This window comes from Haemaphysalis longicornis, unplaced genomic scaffold (genome assembly GCF_048455015.1).
Source record: "Haemaphysalis longicornis isolate Haplotype H1 unplaced genomic scaffold, Haemaphysalis longicornis Haplotype H1 scaffold_2, whole genome shotgun sequence".
Lineage (NCBI taxonomy): Eukaryota > Metazoa > Arthropoda > Arachnida > Ixodida > Ixodidae > Haemaphysalis > Haemaphysalis longicornis.
Window position 1 is genome coordinate 264,537,474 of NW_027526295.1, and position 20,831 is coordinate 264,558,304.

At 49.1% G+C, this 20,831-nt stretch overlaps 1 protein-coding gene across 1 annotated transcript in view; it reads right to left on the bottom strand.

Annotated features, from left to right (window-relative positions):
• Hist (Histamine transporter) overlaps positions 1–11,882 on the bottom strand; it is a 57,956-nt gene extending 46,074 nt beyond the window's left edge. Inside the window, exon 1 of the mRNA XM_077700525.1 lies at positions 11,658–11,882. The gene's annotated coding sequence lies outside the window, so the exon portion shown is untranslated. The remainder of the gene's footprint in view (positions 1–11,657) is intronic.
• Between the last annotated feature and the right edge of the window lie 8,949 nt (positions 11,883–20,831).

The following is a 20,831-nucleotide window of genomic DNA, read 5'->3' on the forward strand; positions in this document are numbered from 1 at the left end:
TTCCATAGCGAGTGCATAAACATTGCGAAAGGTGGACGCTCACGCCTGAACACCGCGGGTGAAGTACAGGAGCGGAAGATTAACACAGACGAGCGAGCAAGCGAGCGAGCGAACGACCATCCTCCTCCACTCAGCTAAGTCGAGGAATCACATCGAGTGGACGACAGACTCAGAATACGGTCATAAGTGTACTAGGTCTTTTTTGAATCCTAATGTGCCCTTGCAGAACCACGATCGTTTTCGGATTTTCATCCTTGCGTGCGTGGAACGTGTTGGCACGTATTTCAAAAATATGCAACGCATTTCTCAGAACCGGGGGTCAAACTCTGGCCTTGCGGGTGAGAATCAATGTATCTCCGCTCGACCACAACTCCTTTGCCAGTACGAAAAACAGCGACAGTTGACCTTGACCTGTAAAGCCGTCGACGGCTACAATGAGAAATGGACCCATTGAGTGAGGTAGTCCACGAATAAGTCAGCGAACATGGTAAGGAAGTCGGCATCCAGGTTGCGCGGAGCCTTCAATAATGTTCGGTCCATCTCGCAGGCTACAGGTATGTCCCGTGTGCTGCATAGAGTTCCTCACATACGGTATCACCCGAACTCGTTCGGGCTTGTCTCTGTAATTGTGGGAACTGTGGCGAAGGTACGGATTTGCATTAGTCTCCCATCTGGTAAGGGAATAGTTACAGCGGGCGCTAAATGCGCCGGCGCTGACTCTTAAAGTGTCAGGGCAATTGTAGTCAGCCCGTTCAGAAGCTGTGTAGCCATTATTAAACAAAACCGGGAACGGTAGCAGTAAATTTGTAGGCCAATTTTTTACTCAATAATACTGATTGGTTTACACAGCTCCGCGGTTATATATATAGAACTTAAACAAAGGGATCTATATCTTAAACAAAGGGATCTAGCTCCGCGGTTATATCTATAGAATTTCAACAAAGGGATCTATAGAACTCAAACAAAGGGACAAACTTAAAATCTACAGAAATTCCGAGACTTGTCTACTAATGCGTAGCATTCTTATGTCGCTTGTTTAAAGAACGAGTTCACTATAGCCAATTTTTTTTTGCTTGGTTTTTCACAATTCTGTTCGACCAATTATTTCCATTTACGCTATTATGACGATTACAGGTGAAACTTCAGCGAAATCTGCATTTTTTTTTTTTGCGCAAACGCACGGCGCTACGCGGTCCTGGCTGTGGGCGTACTCGGCAAAAAATGGTACGCATTAAAATGCTGCGTCGTGCGGTCACTATAGTTTCGGTTTCGACGTTTGTGATTCGGCGGATTGGCAAGCAAAGTAGATGCTTTGTGTGCAAGCACTGGAAATATCGCAGGCGCTTTCGCGTATTCGCTCCCGAACATACTGGTCGTGCACAAGAAACGCAAGTATGTTTCTTTTTTTTGTCACTTTCCGCCTTCTAAAGGCTAGTTAGTCACCACAAACCAACGCGCCTGATTGCGACATTTTTTATGAGAGTTTCGAGCAAAGTATGAATCACGGGTGACTATAAGCTTGTTCTTCAGCCAATCCTTGTTCCTAAAGAACAAAGCGTAGAAAAGTATCCCCAGCGTTATAGGAACTAGACGTTCGAGTTCAGTGAGCGTCACTAGCCTTTTGTGCAAGTCCATCTTTCGCAGAAAGCGCATGAGCGTGTCCGTCGCCTCGGGTTAATGTCGGAAAACGGCAGTGGCCAATCAGATCTCCCCATATAACAGTTGCTGAAAGTCAAGGTTCCATTGAGGAGATGAGAGCTGCCTTTTTAACAGTACAGCTGTTTAGGCCACACGAAGCCGCCCGGCGGAGACAGAAATCCCCGAGCGCACGCGAGCGCCTCCCTCGCGGCGACCGCCCGGCGTCGTCCAGGCTTGCGCGTGGGCTTATGAGGAGCTCGAGCGCACGCGAGCGCGTGCCTCGCGGCGACCGGCGCGCCACGCGTCCGCCGCGCCGAAGACTATGACGACGAATCTGTCAAGCCATCCCTTCACAATGCACACGTGCAGACGGCCACCGGACCAGCTGACGAAGAAGTGGGGAACTTCGCCAGCGTTCGCGGCGGGATCTGTGGCGTGATCTCCTCGCAGTGCACGCGCGCTCGCGCCTCGAGTGGCGAGCGCAGACAAGCTCGCGCTGTTGGTTGCAGCCGGTACTAGCTACACCGATGGAGAGTACTAGGAAAAGAGGAGGGCCAATCACTCGATGGAGGGACGAAGTAAGACAATTCGATGACACAGAATGGACTTGAGCTGTGTGGGACAGGAGAGGTTGGAGGTCGATGGGAGAGGCCTTCGCCCTGCAGTGGACCTAGTGGGTTGCTACTGCTGATGATGATTTTTTTAACCTCCTTGAGGAGATGGGCCGCCATCTCTGCTGTTTCTCCAGCCTTGCGCCACTAGTGCAAGCTGAGCCAATTTTTTTTTAACAGCGGAGTTGTTGTTGCTGGCCGTAATATGCGCGGCGTCATCAGAAAGCCCCGGAGTTACTCCTGCCGTTTACCGCGCGTGAACATGCGCCTTGTGAGGAGCGCCCGGCGTCGTGCAGGCTTGCGCGTGGCGCTCGCAAAAAATACCAAGAAAACAGCTCACGTGCGTCCGTGCCTCAAGTGGGGAAGCACACGAGTTCGCGCTACAGACGCCCAGTTCACGAAGACGGTTGCCGCCAATTCTACGCGGGCTGACGCGTTCCACTATGGAGAAATGTGAAAGCTTGCGCACAAAACGATCCTCCTCCTCCTTCTCCGGCCGGGCCCGCCATTAATGCATGAGGAAGACGACGATATTGATGGATATGACGATGACCACATACTAGTGAAAAGCAATGACGGAACATGTATAAGTAAACCATTCAAACATATATAGATATCAATGCGTGATGGTGTGCCCTTTAGTGCTTACATAGAAATAAATCATACAGCTCCGCTATGGTTCAAGCCTTGCGTGACGTAGTTCAAGCTTTACCATTTTCCTTTTTCTTTCATAGTAAACGTGGGCACGCGCATAAAAAGCTTCGTGTGGTCTCCTGCCTGCGCAACTTCTCACTTGCTGCCGTTCCGAACAAGTAGAAATAAGCATCCGTGAATGCCACACCCCGCCAGAAACAGCTAAGGAGGGTTGAATCACATCGTGGGGAACATAATGGAACGGGACGTTCAGCTTGTTAGGTCAGGGGCGCCAATGCATGCACTTGGTAATAATCCTTGTGTAGCCCGTTCGGACAGTGTTGTCATCCGGGACGGTATTTGAAGAGCCCTAGCAGCGTCCACACGCATCTGTCTTTGATGCGCTCTTTGAGGTGCCGAACAGGAGGGTGGGGGGCGTCCCCAATTGCGTTGCCGATAATGCCGAAGTGTCTGAGGTTACTGAAAGGCAATTTCGTGACCCGCTTGGGCACCCATGTAGAGTGCCCTTACTTAGGCCAGTTGCGCCTCGTGGGGTCCATGGCGCGGGACTATACATGGTCGCACACCATGAGTCACAGAGGATCGCCTATATTCGGCACGAACATTGCAAAATAGTTGGGAGAGCGCAACAGAGGGCCGCTAGTATACGGGCTGTCTCGAATTCGGTAGGCCGAGATGTTACCGAGTTATCGGTGTAAATATGGGTGCGGTCCCTGTACGACTCGTGACGCTGTAGCGCGTGTGTTGGGAAATACCGTTCCATCTTCCCGCCTGGCATATCAAGGCACACTCGAGACTGCATCACACGGCGACGTCACAGGCACGTGGCCGGATGGCGTGTCGGTGATGTGAGCAGATAGCAAACGATGCGCGTGGACGATTAGCTGCCGCACCCGCAAGGTGATGTCATCGGCCGAGTCGGAGGTGCCTGATACGCGTGCTGAGTGCACACGTGTCGATTGTCACGTAAGTTGACAATGGGCGATCTTGAGCCGCAGCAACGGTCGCTGTTGTTGACGTGCATCGTGGAAGGTCAAGGCAGTTCTATAGGGCTTGCAATCGTTTGTACCGCAATGCTTGAACATTCCTGCTGCATGTGCCAGGAATGACAGACAAGAGAATGCGTACAAGAGTGCGTTGTGCAGTCACAACGTTGACGTTACATGCATTCCCCACGACTCGCCGCTAATGAAATGAAGAAATATGCCCCAGCAGGCAGCCTTTACTTAAAAGAACAAACGCGGTGCTCTAACAGAGTGGTCTGTCAACAAATACGCCGAGAAACTTCCGCCGTTAACAGACAAAGGGTTTGCGCACATAGGCTTTCCTCTAAACGCAAGCACTTGCCCTAGATATTTCCAACGCTTGTATGCAGCAGGTAGGAAAGGTCAATTCTGCGACCTTTCGGTGGCGCCCGCACGTGCTGACGAGTCACGCCATCCGCTTAAGCGCGTACATCATACGCTTATATTGAGAGCTGATCGGCCCTGGCTGTCAGGCCGATCAGTGCGATGTTAAACAGCGTGGGACGGCGCACAAGAAGTACTATTTGTTTACTTGCCATGGCGACGTCCTGATGTTTATCAACAGGACGTCGCCGAAACCTGACGACGAGGTTTCGAGTCAGACACGGAGATTGCCTCCGTTTCTTTGGTCGTAAAGGAACGGAGGCAACTTTTTTGCTCGTGTCGCATGACGCATTTAAAGAATTCCTGAAGACTGTCATTAACTTTCCTTCATACTGATATAGCAACTTTAAAAACATTTTAAACAAGTGTTGCCATTTTCGCAGCAACGGGCAACTCTTTGAACTTGTTTGAAGACCCCAAGGTCACGGGTTCGGTCCCGACCGGAGAAACACAAAAAGGCGCACCTCCGTTGTTAGGTGCTACCCGGGCATGGCCCCATTTCAGCTCGCGCCGCGGAGCTTCGCACTCCTTCCTCACCCCTCGCCCATCGGCGCACCAGCCACCAGCCAGCCAGGACGCAACTAATGAAACATCACTCAGCGTGTCCCCATGGGAATAACCGAACTCATAGATTGAAACAAAGGCAAACTATACAGTGCCGTTCGAACACCTCAGGTTTGTGGCTACCGTGGGCAAGTAAGGGCAAACTTTAATCGCAAGGAAACGACACAAATGCGTAACATCAACGAAAAAGGTGTCCTCATGGTTTCATCAATCGTGTAATACTTCACTCGTGTGGCGGGAAGCGCGGTACGTACGCGCGTTGAGTCAGTGATGCGGGTAAACGTTCAGAGTTAATTCGTCCTTCGAGGTAATCGCCAGGAACGCAGATAACGGTGACAGGTGACGGCGGTGTTCACACCAGATCCCTGTCTTCAATACGTTCCTCATTAGGCTAATTACACCTCTCTCAAACAGTAACTTACCCGCCGCGGCTAAGGCGTTGCTAAGGCGTTGCGCTGCTGATCACGAGGTCGGGGGTTCGATTCCCGGTTGCGGCGGCCGCTTTTCTGAGGGATTGATTTTTGATTGTAGGGTTTAACGCGCCGACGCAACGCAGGCGATGAGGCGCGCCGTAGTGGAGGGCTCCGGGTTAATTTTGACCACCTGGGGATCTTTAACGTGCGCCGAAATCTCGTACACACGGGCGCTTTTGCTTTTCGCCTCCATCAGAAAAGCGGCCGCCGCGGCCGGGAATCGAACCCGCGACCTCGTGCTCAGCAGCGCAACGCCTTAGCCACTGAGCCACCGCGGCGGGTGCTTTTCTGATGGAGGCGAAAAGCCAAAACGCCAGTATGTACGAGATTTCGCGGCGCACGTTAAAGATCCCCAGGTGGTCAAAACTAATCCGGAGCCCTCCACTACGGCGCGCCTCATCGCCTGCGTTGCGTCGGCGCGTTAAACCCTACAATTAAAGTAACTTGAGGTGCAGTGTTTCCCTTTCCTTCCGTCCTTCCTTCTTTTCATCGCGCCACTACAGGCCAGGTCACTTGATGGTCGCGCCACAAGAGCTTTCCGCCTCCGCATGTTGCGCTAGTCTTCCCACGTGGAGGTGTGAGGGGCTGGCTCCTCCTTTCCGGCAGATGCTCTTGGCCCGACGCTTGTCACCCCATACGCGACACTCGCCGAGCAGGAAGTGAACCAACACGGTGCACGCCCTCGACACCCCACCCAGATTCTCTCCGGTCCGTTGCGGCTGCCTCGACCCGAGACTGAACGAAGGAGTATAACCCCGTACAGGAAATGCGAGAGGGAGCGCACTTGATTAGGCGCCAGTTCCACGCATATCTCATTCGTGTAGTACCGATAACAGCGGCTAAATGGCTCCAAGAACTGCGATCCTTACCAGGGGCGTGATAAGCCGATAAGGACCCGCTCTGCACGCGGCGGCCTATCTTGCGGGACAAGATGAAAGGCAAGGAACTTGCGCACAAATCTCGCCTCATGTCCACGCTTCATTTATGAAGCAGCCACGCTGACAACGTGCCACAAGTTGCACATCTACCCGCCAGGATGAAAGTGAAAACTGAGGGAAAGCATCTGACAAACGGTCGACGTGCGCTTCGAACCCGTACTGGCGTTTGTGTAAGTAATGAAGGATAAAGAACAAGTTTTAGTCAAGCAGAAAATGCGAGGCCACGCTGAAGCAATATCGCAGTCATCGGCTTAGCATTTAATCGGCTTGAGATTTTACGTCACCGGTTTGGTAATCAATACGTTCGGTAATAGTGGACGGCGCACATAACCTGACCCTCCTGCCGTCCTTTAACTACCGGAACTTTCATATTCATTCCCGATGTAGCTGAAACATATGCATGGTGTGGAACACGGGGACCACAAATATGCAAAAAAAAAAAAGAGGCTCGAAACGCACCGCAAGCCCTATTTTATTCGGGATTATCCCCCGTGGCCTGTGCACATTGTCATTATACATGTATACCGCATGTTCATCCCTCCTAAAAAAACACAGACGGACTAAAAAAAAAGAAGAATTGCAGAACCTACAAAGTAAGAATCGTCGTATAAAAGTTTAATCCGTTCTGCTATACACCGGGCCCCTTTAAAGAAGGCTTCACTACTACACACACAAGCATTGTGGGGGTGATATAAAGCAATACCTCGTTAACTCGAACTCGGATATCTCGAAGAATCGGCTAAGTCGAAATTTTCCGCGGCACCGAACCATTTCCTATACGTCTCATGTATTTCTTGCCCTTTATTTCGAAGTATTTTTGGGCCAAATTGCGGATATCTCAAAATCTTGACTGAGATTGGAACGAAAATTTCACTGCCGCGGACCGTGTCACAAGATTCGCGCGACGCTGCCGCGCCCAAGTCCCTCGATTTTTTTTCTCTGCTAGCCGCGCCTAGTTTCCCCTAACGAGAAGTCTGAGCCTAGAGGCATATCATCTTCGTCAAGCAACCACGTGACACGTCATGTGACGGTAGAGACATGCGCAGAGGTACAGTATATTCCAGGCACTATAGTACGGTGTACTAGAAAAATAGCTGTTTCGTGCGGGGAAAACGCCAATGGAGAGCGCGGGTCCCAGCCGATTAACGTATCTTGTGTGTTTATTTTTCTCTTTCAAACCTTTATGAAAAGCAATATTGAAAGATGCTGTTGGAGAGCTGGTAAGTAGTAGTGCCTTGTTTGCAAAAAAATCTCAATATTTCATGGCGATTCGCGCAACTTTGCTAATCTCTAAAATCAGCTTATCTCGAAATATTTCCCGGTTTTTAATGGTTCGAGTTAACGAGGTATTACTGTATTACCACCACCACATAAGCGCTCTGATACTAAAATAGGAAGGTCCTACGATATTTAATCACATGCCTCAGTAAGAATTGAATTAGTGGCTAAAAAATTGCAGAAATTGCCGTAGACAGTCCTAAACGATGATCCACCACACTTAAGCGCAAAAATTTCAGACAAAAGACAAATCACAATAAATGCGACCTTAAAAGTCGGCTTCACCACCATACAGAAATGCTTTGCTCGGAAGACATTTTTTAGGGCAGTAAAGGAAGCTTTATATGAAAATAGGGAGGCCCTTGGACCTTACAATAAATACATCCATAAAACCCCGTGTGGCCATACCCTGAGACATTTCAAGGTAGGCTTCTCTGGTACACAAAAATGAAATGCTGGGAGGAAGTTTTTGCATGGACAATATAGAAGGTCCGATATCAAAGTATACCTTCAAAGATACCACGTATCCCTTTGAAGCGCTATAACACTGATACCCTTTACAGTCGGCTTCGATACCACACACAACTGCCTTTATGGTAAGACATTCTTAAGGGGCATATAACGAGCCTAATATTAAGGTATGAAGACCCTACCTCGATATTAGGCTCGTTATAGCACCCCTTAAGGATTTTATTAATAACCTCTTCGTAAGCAGCGAAGGTGCGACAGATCGAGCGCTGCAGGCGGACAGGCGGGTTTCTGCCATTTAATGCAGACACTTTTATGCAGTTATAAACGTGTGAGCCGAACTACAGCAACAACTTGCGGTGATTCAAGCGCTGTGGCTGCTGCCGCTCCACCCTCGGCAAGCTGTTCGAACCTCTTCGATACCTTTGAGGGGGAGGGGAAGGGGTGGCTGTCATCATCGAATACCTGGGATATTAACCCTGTATTTGCACTCAAACACTACACAAATGTTTATATAAACTTGCTCCTTTTATCTTTTTTTAACTACTCAATTCCGGCAATTCGCTCGACCAGTTTGGAACGTGTCAAGATCCCCTACCGAGTATGCCACGGGTCCCAATCAGAATGGCGTGAAAAAGAGTTTTAACTCGTAGATGTAACCTTTTGTGGTGCACATAAGCAATTCCATCTGTTTTTTTTTTTAATTTTTTAATGTGAATCGAACATTTTTTAGTGTTTGACTGGAGAGTTTGATATTAGCTAACTTCAAATGTCTTTTTATCCACCTTCTCAGGCGTCTCCGGCCCCAACTGATAAATATGCTGTAGCCTCAAAAGTCAGCGCTTGAGAATGAATCACGTCAGTGTCACACGAACACAGAAAAGCGTTCCGGTTTGTTTTGGAGAAATGTTCGCTGCTCATGACACGCGTGCCGCCTCCATAATCATCATCATCACTGCCGAAGCTTGCCTACAAAGAGTGCGCCATAGCCAACACCCGAACCCTGCACTGGCGACCGTGTACCAGCGAGCAACGTTGGATGATAATCATGATGCAAACGTGCGATAACTTATGCTAGAGGAAGCAGAAATTGCAAGGCAAACCTACGCTGAATAATATACAGTTGTGTAATTATATGTCTGTTCATTTTTTTCTTGTTCGCGTTTACTGTTCTAAAGTACAGACTCTTATAAAACAGCGTATACTATTTTTTTAAATATACAATGACACCGCGAAAATAAAATACATTCCGCGCCATTGTGTTTACAATAAAAAGCGCCAGTGAGTCGAGATTTTGGTTTACGTCTCCACAACGGCGCGCCTCACATTCCAAGTGTAGTCTCGGCCCTTAAAACCTCGACCTGTACTTCTAAACATTTTTAGATGCAGAGCATCTGATTCACTCGCCTTGTCCCTCCGGCGTCGTTGTCGTCGTCGGCGTTGTCCACCCCTCCCCCATTCTCCTCGCCGCGCCAGCTGCGCTCTTCGCCGCTGACCCCCCTCTCCTCTCCGACAGCGAACACTCTCTCTAGTATTAACTCTATGACTCTCTCGCGAGGGGCATTGGATTGGATTGGATTGGATTGGCTTGGATTGGATTAAATTGGATTGTGTTGCGTCATAGCCGCGGCAGACGCGCTGGGGCCGGCGCATGTGCAGTACTCTCTCTTCCGCGGTTTCCTCTCCTTCGGGCGCGCTGCGCATATAACCGGTGTGCCGTTCTCCGGCGAAGCAACATCCACGCTTGGCTCAAACACCTAGAGTCCACGCCGCTTTACAAGTACGCCAACGTCGTCATCGACTGGGACCGGCTTACGCAGTCCCCTCAATGTTATGCGCGCTATAAAACGCGGTCCCTTCGCCGCTCCGCCTATGCGTCGCATCTACACAGGGGTTCCCGCGAGGGGAGGTGGGAGTGTTTTTTTTTTTTTTCTGGGGTGGGTGGTGTCTGTGTGTGTGTGTGGGGGGGGGAGGGGGGGGGGCGTGCTAGATTTATTTGAAACTATCGCTGTTCTCAGAGCTACAGCTGAAAAAGCTTTCTACAGTTGCCATTAGAAAGCCCCGAAATCGCTATCAAGTGATGTACGAGCTTAAAATACCGGTTCTTCGTAATCTACCTACCTAAGCCCGTACTGGAAATAGTGCTCAGTTCCTGTCTGCCCAGGAGGTCCGATATGGTGTTCAAATAGACACTTCCGTGACCAAACAGCGCTAAAGACGGGGACGTGACTGCACAAAACACAGCGCTGATTAGCGCGGCTGAGAAAGTAAAGACCCGGTTGTTACTCAGTGTCGACCTTGGGGCAATTCGACAAACCATACGATGGATATTTCGAGGGCAGCGTGTGCCTAACGTGAATCTCCGAGGGCAAAACGAACGCCCTTGCGGGGTCTCCAGCAGTCAAGGTGCAACGATAACTGAAGAGGGACAGTTTATCAGACGGGACAGTCCCTATTGTTTAACCGGTGCGGCCGGATGATGGCACGGATACCGGCAATTACGTCACCATCCCCGCGGCTAAAAAACGAAGACGCGGGATTTCGAAACCTCTAGTTGTCGCCATGATATTGATGTACTTTAGGTTGCATTGAGATTTGCGTTACAAAATACCCAGAAATTTTCAGAAATTGTTCTGACACTTTAGCGTAAGAGCGTTTCTTTCCGCGCGTCCATCGCCTCTCTCATTTTATAGGCATCGTCCTACAGGGTGAGGATCACGTGACGAACGTGGGCAGCTTACCTCTTGCCCGCTTCTGCCGCAAGAATGGCTCTCACACGTCCAATTTGCCGAAGGTTTCTCCAGAACATCTGCAGCGAGCGTCTCTCTATGCCCTTGACAGCTATTCTTATTTTTCAGGCACTGTTTGGCCGCACCGATAGAGGGCCGAGATCAACGACATGAGTGAAAAAGCATGTACTTACTTAATTATACACAAGCGCACGCGATACGCCGACAGTACTATACACGGTTAACCAACAATATATCGGACAAGAAAAAAAAACAAATACAAACAAATAAACACTGATATTATCTAGACACAAAATTACTAGTATAATCTGAGCGTAATTATATGGTGATAAAGAAAACAGTCCCTAAATTATTCGATACAAACACCGTCTATTTAATTATGCTGTCGTATAAAAGATTCAAATGCCGCCCCGGGTTGACGCAAAAGAAAAAAAAAATATGCGTGCGTCACCATAATCGGGCGACACATTTGATGAGAACACGTACGGGTACAGCGGCGGCCACTAACTATATGGTGCATTGCTGTCGGGCATTCACCTAACAGGTGAGCTAACAGGTATCCACCGAACAGGCCTGAAACCCGGCGGCGGGATATACCGCAGCTTTTTTTTTTTTATATAGACTAAATCTACCCTGCAGCACGACGTAATACCAAGCCGAAGCAGCAGGGCTTTTGGTAACAGCATACCGTTTGTAATTCAATACGGGAGCGTTCGAATTTCGCGGAAGTCGACGCCGGATCACGCGATGATTGACTCGAGCGCCACTCGCCTCGTGCTCCGCGCAGCAGACACACTGCGTGTGCTCGCATTACTATTACCACTACGTCCCGCGAAGCACGTGAGCCGGAATGCAAGGTTTTCGCGATACTCACCGCTGGCGTTATTCACTCTTCTTCGCCGCCAGAGCCCTCGCCGTCGTTAAGCGGGATTGCAAATCTAACCGCGTCACACTTGCTGCCACGGACTTCACGCGTCACCGCCAGCGCGAAAACCACCAAGTCAGAACAGCTGTACAGTGTACGCGCTCGTGTAAACCAGCGCGTGACGCTTTCGCGATCAACGCCCCATCTTGCTTGTGCGCCGCGAAGGAAAAGAGGGACGCGGCAGCCAGCGTTGCCAGGCGCGCGGTTTGCTCCCGCTCGCGTTGGCGGGGTCGGAGCTCTCTAAGCGCTCCCGGGTGCAGCGAACTTCCAGGAAACCTCTGATTCACTGCACTCAGGTAACAACGGCGCATAACTCACGTGCCTAACTTTGACGCTCGGCGCGCTGCATATATACCACGCTGTGCCTTAAAGTATTCTTTGGCTGTATGAAATTACTCGCTCTATTGTATTCATGGAGGAAATAAAAGCCATGATTACCGCAGAGTCTCACAAATGGTTTCTGACTTATCTCATATGGGATTTTATCTCATATCTCATATGATCGGAAGCTTTGTACGTGTGTTCAGAGGTGAAGCCGATTTTTAAGGTATCGATGTAAGCTTGGATTTTGTAAGCTGGCTTCCCCAGATTACACGTTCTGCAGTGAAGCATGGCCAACTACAGATGGAGTATGACTACACAAAACGGCGCTAACTTGTGTTATCAAAAGTATCGCGAAAGAAATCACGTGACAATTACCCGCTAAGACGACTCTACGTGCGTGAAATCGGGCTTATATTGTGTTGAAACGGTCAGTTGAAAATCGCGAAAAAGGAACGGTTTTGGATAAGACAATACATACATCGATCATGAAGATTGAGTGCAATACATGTCACCTTTATACCACGTATCATACATAAATCACGTATCGGTACACATTTAGATCGTCCATCATAGATGCGTTTACTCAGCTCGCGAAAAATCGTCGCTTTCACGTACGCTTCTCTCAACTTTCTTGCCGAAGGCGGCACAGTAGATTTTTACACCATTTCATATCTAAAAGCGTTACTATCCCGCTAACTAGTTGTTAATCCATGAGCTTCATAGCGCGAAAACAGACCAGAGACAACATGCTTCGCGCTGTGAAGCATGTTTCATATCACCAATAATTGTTCTGCAGTACGTCATTACTGCCCGTCGTCACTGTCTTCACTTTAGAGTCCTATACACCCGAGAATTACTTTTAATCGTATCACATTCACCCCGCTATTTTTTAACCACATAACCATCCATTAAGGTTGCGCCAAAATAACCGAAACGCCAATCGAAAAGTCGCGACAGAAATCCGGCAGTGCGATCACTGCGGGAGCGCGCCCCGCCTCACTGTTTCACCGCCGTGACACCCCTCGTGCGCATGCACGTCATTGGGCCTGCGTTCGTGCCAACCCGGCCAATAAGAACGCTCTAGCGGCGCCGGAGCACACTGCAATTGCTGCAATGCGGGGTGCCGTAAAGCCCCTCCATACTGCTCTCATCTGTGGCTACGATGGAGCCAGGGGTTTATCCAGAATTTCGATTTTTGGGAGGCGTCAAAATCAGCTCCTGAGGGGGGGGGGATGTTGGGCGTGTATAATGTATAAATCCCTGGGTGCGCTGCTCGTGGTTGTAGAATTTTTCTTTTTCTTTTTTGTTTTTTTTTTTGGGGGGGGGGGGGGGGTCGAAGTCCTCTTGGAGGGGGTGTTGGGAGGTGTTAAGGGGTGGGGGTGTACAAATCCCTGGATGGAGCTGTCGCGGTGGAGGGGGCTTAAGGGTGCCGGAGAGCAGGAGTGCCAGAACAGGGGGAGCGTCGGCTCCACCTGATTTGCAGATGGGGTAGCACGGCTCCCCCATTCAAACGGCACCTGTAGGCTTCTGCAGAACCATAGACGGCTCCAGAAAGGTTCGATTTACTTGCGAAAGACAAAAAGTGGAAGAATTATACGACACTCGCTCCGAATCTCGGGGCGCTGGTTACTATTTAAACGACCTTCGCCGCCTTTATGGATGACCTCACTGTTCTGGAAAGTTAGCGATTTTGACGTCTCCCGTATTCGACAGATATTGTAGAATGACCTTCGTAGCCCTAGCCTCCCGTCGCCAATATGCGGCCTTGTAGCGCATCGACGCTGGCTGTATTGACGTAAAGATGAATAGTATAATAAGTATATTGTCTTTGCCCTTGTATCGGGTCCATTTCACCGTGGTACCAGCCAGCCTCACTCGCTAGTATGAGCAATATTTTTTTTTACGTAAACGAGCTCAGATATCTTTGGACATTTTAACCCGAGGTTTGTGGTTTCCCGGTTACAAATATATGAGAGCAGTTACATTATCACCCAGAAGAACAACGTCGTCAGCGTATAGCAATCCCGGAATACGATGTTCGGCTGTGCGATAACTGACTTTTTTTCACCTTCTTTTTCAATACTGCGATGTAAAGAATGAACAACATTGGGCTCAAACGGAATCTCAATTGCTTCAATATTGTATGGGTGTTGACCCGACGTATGCATGCTCTTCTGCCCTTCGAATGTCCAGTGAACTCAATAATCTTGATAAATGACCCTAAAGAAAACTCTATAACCTCGTCATTTAAACTCTCCAGTTTCAGTATACTACACAGTGATTTTCTATTTACATTATCCAAAAATGCTCTCCAATTGATGGTCTATCTTCAGCTGATCCTTGAAATTTCAATACGCTGCGTCAGCACGAAGAATTATACAAGCGCCTGCCTTGACTGAATCCCGTCTGAAGTACGTACCCCGATGATTTCATTTGCTCCCACCCGATGTTCGAATTTCTAATTTTATTGCCTGCTTTACAAATCTATATATCATGATATGTAAGAGGCCTGCGTGAATTAAGATTGGCTTCGTTGCCTTTACGTTTAGACAAAAATTCACCCTGCTCTAAAACCAATCTTCCCAAGCTGCTCTAATCAATGATCATTGCTTGGCTTCTCAGCTGCATTTGTATTTTATTCGGACCAACTGGTGTTAGGGGGGAAGATTTTTCCCTGCCCTTTTTTAGTCGAACTTTCTTGAATTTAAATCTTTCCACAGGCATCTGTGGCGCTACATGCGCATCGGTACAACCATATCGTTGTAGATAAATACTTCCTCCAATTCTCTGTTGCTTCTGAAGTAAATTCACAACGACACCATTCAAAACATTAGATACTGACGCGGATAACGCGATATTCGATTCGACGTAGGATAGCATTACCCAAACAGTGGATATTTGTAAGTTCGATCGGAAACGCCAAGGGACAGTTGTTTCAGCTCGGACGCATAAAATTATGCATTGTTGACAACAAGAAATGCCACGCTAAAGACAGCTGAAAAATTAGAAGCCGTTCCACTCAATGTGAAAGCTGTCGGAAATGCAGAGCAGTGATTCGCCATAATGGCCTGTACCGCCGTTATCTGCTTACTGCTACCACCCAATGCAATTCAAATTTCCCGCCTTCGCGGTGCTTGCGCGCCCCCTGCCTGAAACTGCGCCAGCGGGAGTTCTGTTCTCTTTGTGCTTTTCTCCCCGCACGTGCCGGCGTTGCACTGCCATCGTAAACCCCGCGAGGGGGACTCGAGTAAATGCGTCGCATGGGGGTGGGTGTATTGCGTTAACGTTTAGTGTTTGGGGAGTTGGTGGTAGTGAATGCGTTGTATCAGCATCTTCTTGACGTAGTTTGAATGAGTCAAGGATATAAGGCGCGTTCGTAGCCTCCCATTCTGTGTCGGCTTTGTGGCGCAGTGGGTAGAGCACCATGTACATTGCGTTCCGCCCGCAGGGTCGAGGGCTAGGCGCCGGATAGTATTTTTTTATATATACAGTCGATCCCGGATATAACGAACTCCAAGGGGATCGTAAAATAGTTCGATATATCGATAATTCGAAATATAAAATATGCCTACCTGAAGCTTACCTGAATACTCCGCACATCACTGAGAGCTTTCGGAGATCGTGACAAGCGGTTTGTAACCGACTTGTTCTCCAAAGCACGGAAAATACGAAACACAGCGCAACGACCACGGCCATTTATTTGGCATGAAAAAAGTCCGTGAGCTTGGACTGCTTCTTCTTTGCGCCATGAAGTTCATTAAACTGTCTTCAAGTTTGCTGACGCTGTCCAAATGCGAAAGTCCGGCGCCTTCCATTGCGCCGCAACAGCGGCGAATCACGCTGAACACGCAAGCCGACACGCTGAACGCCGCAAAAACAAAACAAACACGCACCACACTTCACGAGTTTCCCGACGGAGCAACCACTGCCACTGGCCAAGCGGCGAGAGCGGACCACTCCGCCGCTCAAGAAAACAGGCTCAAGCGCGCAGAAACTCCATTTTCCTTCCTCCTCAACTGTCTCTCGCCCGCAATCTCTCGCCCGCGTTCTTTACCACGCGGCTGAGCAACACCACCTAGACGGTGTTGGGCTGAGGCGTCCAAGGTCACTCTAGCGACGCGACGGAGCCTCTCTCTCACCGAGCGCGGGAGCGCGCACGAGAACTCGTCGCCGGAACCTTCCCAGGAGGAGCGGCGAAGCGCACTTGCAGGGGCGCTTGACGCGCGGGAGTGTTCGAAATACGCATGTGGCGGTGACCGGGAGTTCGATACACGCGTACAACAGCGCTATACTTTTGCATGGGATTTCCAAGGGGATGTTTAGACTGTTCGATATATACAATAATTCGATATATCCGGGTTCGTTATATCCGGGATCGACTGTATAGTGTAGGGGGAGGGGTGTGGACTACGACTACGGACGTCAACGCGGGTGACATCGTGAGTTACTGAAATGCTCTGCATTTAAAAATATTCTGTGTACTGAATGTATCGCACTTTGAGAGCCTGCGATCGAACACCTACAACTCGCAGTCTCGCACCTCCGCTAGCGGCGACACACTTCTCCGCAATGCACCGGTGTCGTGCGGCTAAACGGCAAGATGGGGAGCGCTTGTTGGGGGAGCGCCTTTTACCTCCTTGGATTGGGTCTATTCCACCATTTGATTCCACCCTCGTACTTCTCTTTTCGCACCATACTGGCCACTTAACGATCTCTACATAAGAAAGCCCAGCTACGTACTGGTACAGTCGCCAAGTATCCGGTTATCTGATCGGACGATGGAATTTTTTTGCCTGTAATGCTCTTTTTTTGTGTGCGTGTGAAAAACGATGAACTTGATTAGCTTCGCGCTCCTAGACACCGAGGTACATATTCCTGACGACGCCGAGACTTCAGCAATAGCGAGAGAGATAGAGAGAAAGAGAGAGAGAACAAACTTTACTGCCACCAGAACCTAGGTCCAGGCCCTGATTACAGTCTTAAACCGGGCCCACTTAGTACTGTACGTTCACTGTCGGCGCGGTGGAGTCAGGCAGAGCTCACAGGAAGTGATGGAGGCGGGGGATGGGGCAAGAGATGGTGGGGTGCATTAAGTTCTAACCACATGAGGGATGAATGGGACAGGAAGGACGGCCAGGACGTCGATGGACGCGGTGAAGATTGAGATGGGAGGGAAGTGAAGAATTAAGTTTGAGCCTCCTGCCGAATGAGGCACGCAGCCTCACAGTTAGACGGAAACTCGGGGCGGGGGAAGGGGGGGGGGTGGGGGGGGGGGGGGGGGGTGTACAGGGTGTACAGGGTTCGTGATAAGCGCTGGGCGTGTAAGTGATAACAGCGGGAAGCGCGGTGCTGAATGCGAACAGTCGGCGGGTGGTACAGGGTTGGGCACGACACGGGAAAACCCGAATACGCGACCCCAGGAAGGTTACTCGGGTTAGCGCGTTGCCGTCCATGCTAGCGTGGCCAGAAACCCAAACCAGCGTGAAACGACGCCGAGAATTCGAAGCAAGTATCGAAGTGACGAAGTCAGTTTCATGGTGAGCGAAATTATGAACGGCTGATTGGCAGTCGGGAGCATGGTGGTAGTAGCGTGTTCTATTGCAAGGGCAATTAATGGCGTATTCTTCGAGGGAGGTCGAATTAGGTGGGGAAAGAAAAGAAACCGAGGCAGTGTGTGTGTGGTTGGAGAAATGAAGCCGTGCCTGTTGAGCAGACACGAGGTTGCCGACCGCGAGCGCTTTTTATCACACACGTGCGCCAAATTTAAGATGTTTAATTTAAAATGTTCCCTAGCACGTGTTGTGAGGTACAGCAAATGGGAGCGTGTGCCGGGAAAGGGAACTGCAACGCCGTGGGAGGGTTCTAAGAAATGGCGCCGGAGCGCGCCGTGAAAGAGAAGCAGCGGCGCCGAAGGAGGGCAGACCGTTGCCGCTCGTGAAATGATGATGATAAATTCTTTTATTAGGAAGGGGAGCTAGGACCGAAGGTCGCTGGAGGGGGAAAAGGTGGAATAGGGAGGGAGGTAGACGCTCACTAAATCCCGCTCGCCAGGCCACTGGCAACGCCAAGCTGGGCTAAGGTCACCAGGTGTTGAGGATTTTCGAGAATGTCCCTATGCAATGCTTCTATATCTTAATTTTGAAAAACAATATATGGTCCAGTCTAGGAATATCAAAAGCGGAACAGTGCAGAACAAGATGGTCCATGTTTGCTTCACACACAGTGTGACTAAAGGTACATATGTGCAGGGGGCATGCAGCGGTGCCAATGCCATTCTTCCGGTCAGCACGTCTGCCGTTTATGGATGATATGAGGTGTAGTGGCCGTGTTGGCAAGTACTTTGTTGATAAATATTTCTTGCGATCGGCTGAGGGGTAAATCCCTAAATATTTGTGGAGGGGTGATGCTTTTCAATCTCTCGCGGTGAAGAAACCGGAGGTAGCGTCGCAATCGCGCCATTTCGAAGTGGCCGCCTGGCAGCGAGTCCGCGTAGGGGTGGTCGCGGAGGTCGGGAGATCTGTGCAGGAGAGGCTGGAGATGTACAGGTAGAACTCCAGATTGTGAGGTGGCAAGACCATGTGCCACCTCGTTACCACCCCCGCGATCTTCGACGTGTCCAGGTGACCGTAGCGTCAACGTCGTTCCTCTGCTTGTGCTGTGGTATCTGGCGGATGCGTTGAGCAGTGGCGTCGTCTGTTTTTGGGTCCTCAATGCTACGTAGTGCCTCAAATGAGTCTGTATATATGACGGAAAGCCCGGTGTTGTCCCTCAGAGCTGTCCTGATAGCCAAAAGTTCGATCTGCTTGTGCAGGTGTTGCGTGGTCCAGAGTGCAGACGTAACGTCTGGCTTCTCTGGTCGAGGGTTTGTACCAGGCCAAGGCCAGACGAAATCTATCGAGAGCGGCGTCAGAAAATACTGCATTGGCGTTGTGCTGATACGATCCGCCAACTCGTGAGGCGAATCGAAGGCACCCACGGGAGTGGACGACACGAGGCTCCTGCGATCCATGGCCAGCAAGTAGAACGAACTTCGAACGGTGCTTGATGATGGGCGCGGCCGCAAAGTTCAACAGCAGATGAACTTACACTGGTTTAGCCTTTACATTAATTTATTTTACACTAGAAAGTTCAAGCCATTCCATGTAATCATTGTCTGAACTCTTGTAATGCGTTTATCTTAGGCGTGAAATGTAGGCCCCTCGTAGAACCAATTTTCATAAGGTTCTGGTGCGCAAGGGTGCACTCGCAGGGAAAATGGTTCTTTCTAATGCGTTGTTAGCAAATAAATGGTTGCAAAGCAGGAATGATACCTCCACACCAAGGGGGCATGCTGGCGAGGGTTTAAAAAATCGTGAACAATTATGGAACTGCTCTTCACGCTTTTGTTCAAATAAAAATCTGTTAATTAAGGTCACCATATGAGATGAAAGTTGCCCCCATATAAAATGTAACACCATCATTTAAAGTGAAAACAGCAGGATAGATTCTGCATGTTTGTTTTATGCCATTAAAGAATTTTGCAAACCCTCTTAAATCGGCCTGTTATTTTTCTATAGGCCACCTACAGAAGATTGCTTGAGAAATTGCAAATTTCAAGTTTTGTATTGGAAATATAAAAAATTCATTTCGATTCACTATTCGAACAAAATCATTATTTGGTTTGTATTTACTTCAATACTTCAAAATAAAAATAATTTGCACTCCCAAGACAAAAAACTTGATGAGGGGATCAGAAAAATCTCGTCACCAAGAACAGGCCAGAAGATGCAGGATAGAAGCAGTTGGAAGCATACAGGGACGCCTTTTGTACAGTGAATAGCGAAGCTGCCGCTGCTGCTGCCGCCGCGGCACAGGGGCACAGGCAGCACAGGCGCGTTGGCGTTGGCGCCTCCTTTTGTACAGTCATAGGAAAGACAAAGCAAGAGAGCATTGGCAAACTTGCTTTACCTAGCGCACTGCCAGTGCTCATTGTCTTTTCTTTTTAATTCATGAAAGAAGGTCCCCGTTTCGGCCAACCATATGCTTGCAGAAAGCTAAAAGTTGAGAGCAAGTTTCTGAGACAATCATATAAATCTAAAAATTTGCAAGTCAGCAGTTCAACATAAATTTCTGAACAAAAAGGCAAACTGCTATTTTTTATATCATCCACGAGTGAACATCCTTCGGAGATCTGTAAATGGACATCCTTTGCATATTTGTTTATCACACACCTGCAAAAATATCCAAAAATAGACATACAGCAGTTGTCCAATTTTGACAGTGGCTGTGAGGAAATTTTGGCTACTAAAGTTAGATTTTGTAGATTGCCAGCAAAGTAATATCACTAAAACCAAACATGCGACAGAAATCCCAGTCCTGCCAATGGGGTACGCAATGCAAGTGTTGTACCTATATTTTTTTCCGAAAATTTGAAGTTTTCTGCATGCTTAGCATTACTGTGCATCAGACAGCAGGCAAAGTAAGTATTACCAGCCACCAGTGCCGAAGAAATTTTGGCAGTTGTGGACAAGTAAAGCTGCTCACCTACCCATGATGATGATCGTTGGATGTTTATGGCGCAAGGCCAACTGGGGCATGCTCACCTACCCACCTAGCACTGTGTTTTGTGGGGGCGTATATAATGCAGTTATCTGGTAGTCAAGGCAGCATCTCAGTTCTGGCATTCAAGAAAGGAAGTAGACATGATCAACGAGAGTTTCCGGTGCTCATTACTTTATGGAGGATACATGCAAGATATTACAGAGCCCCTAGAAGGAAAACTTTGGTTAGTCAAACAGCCATTAAAAAAATACTGGTGTC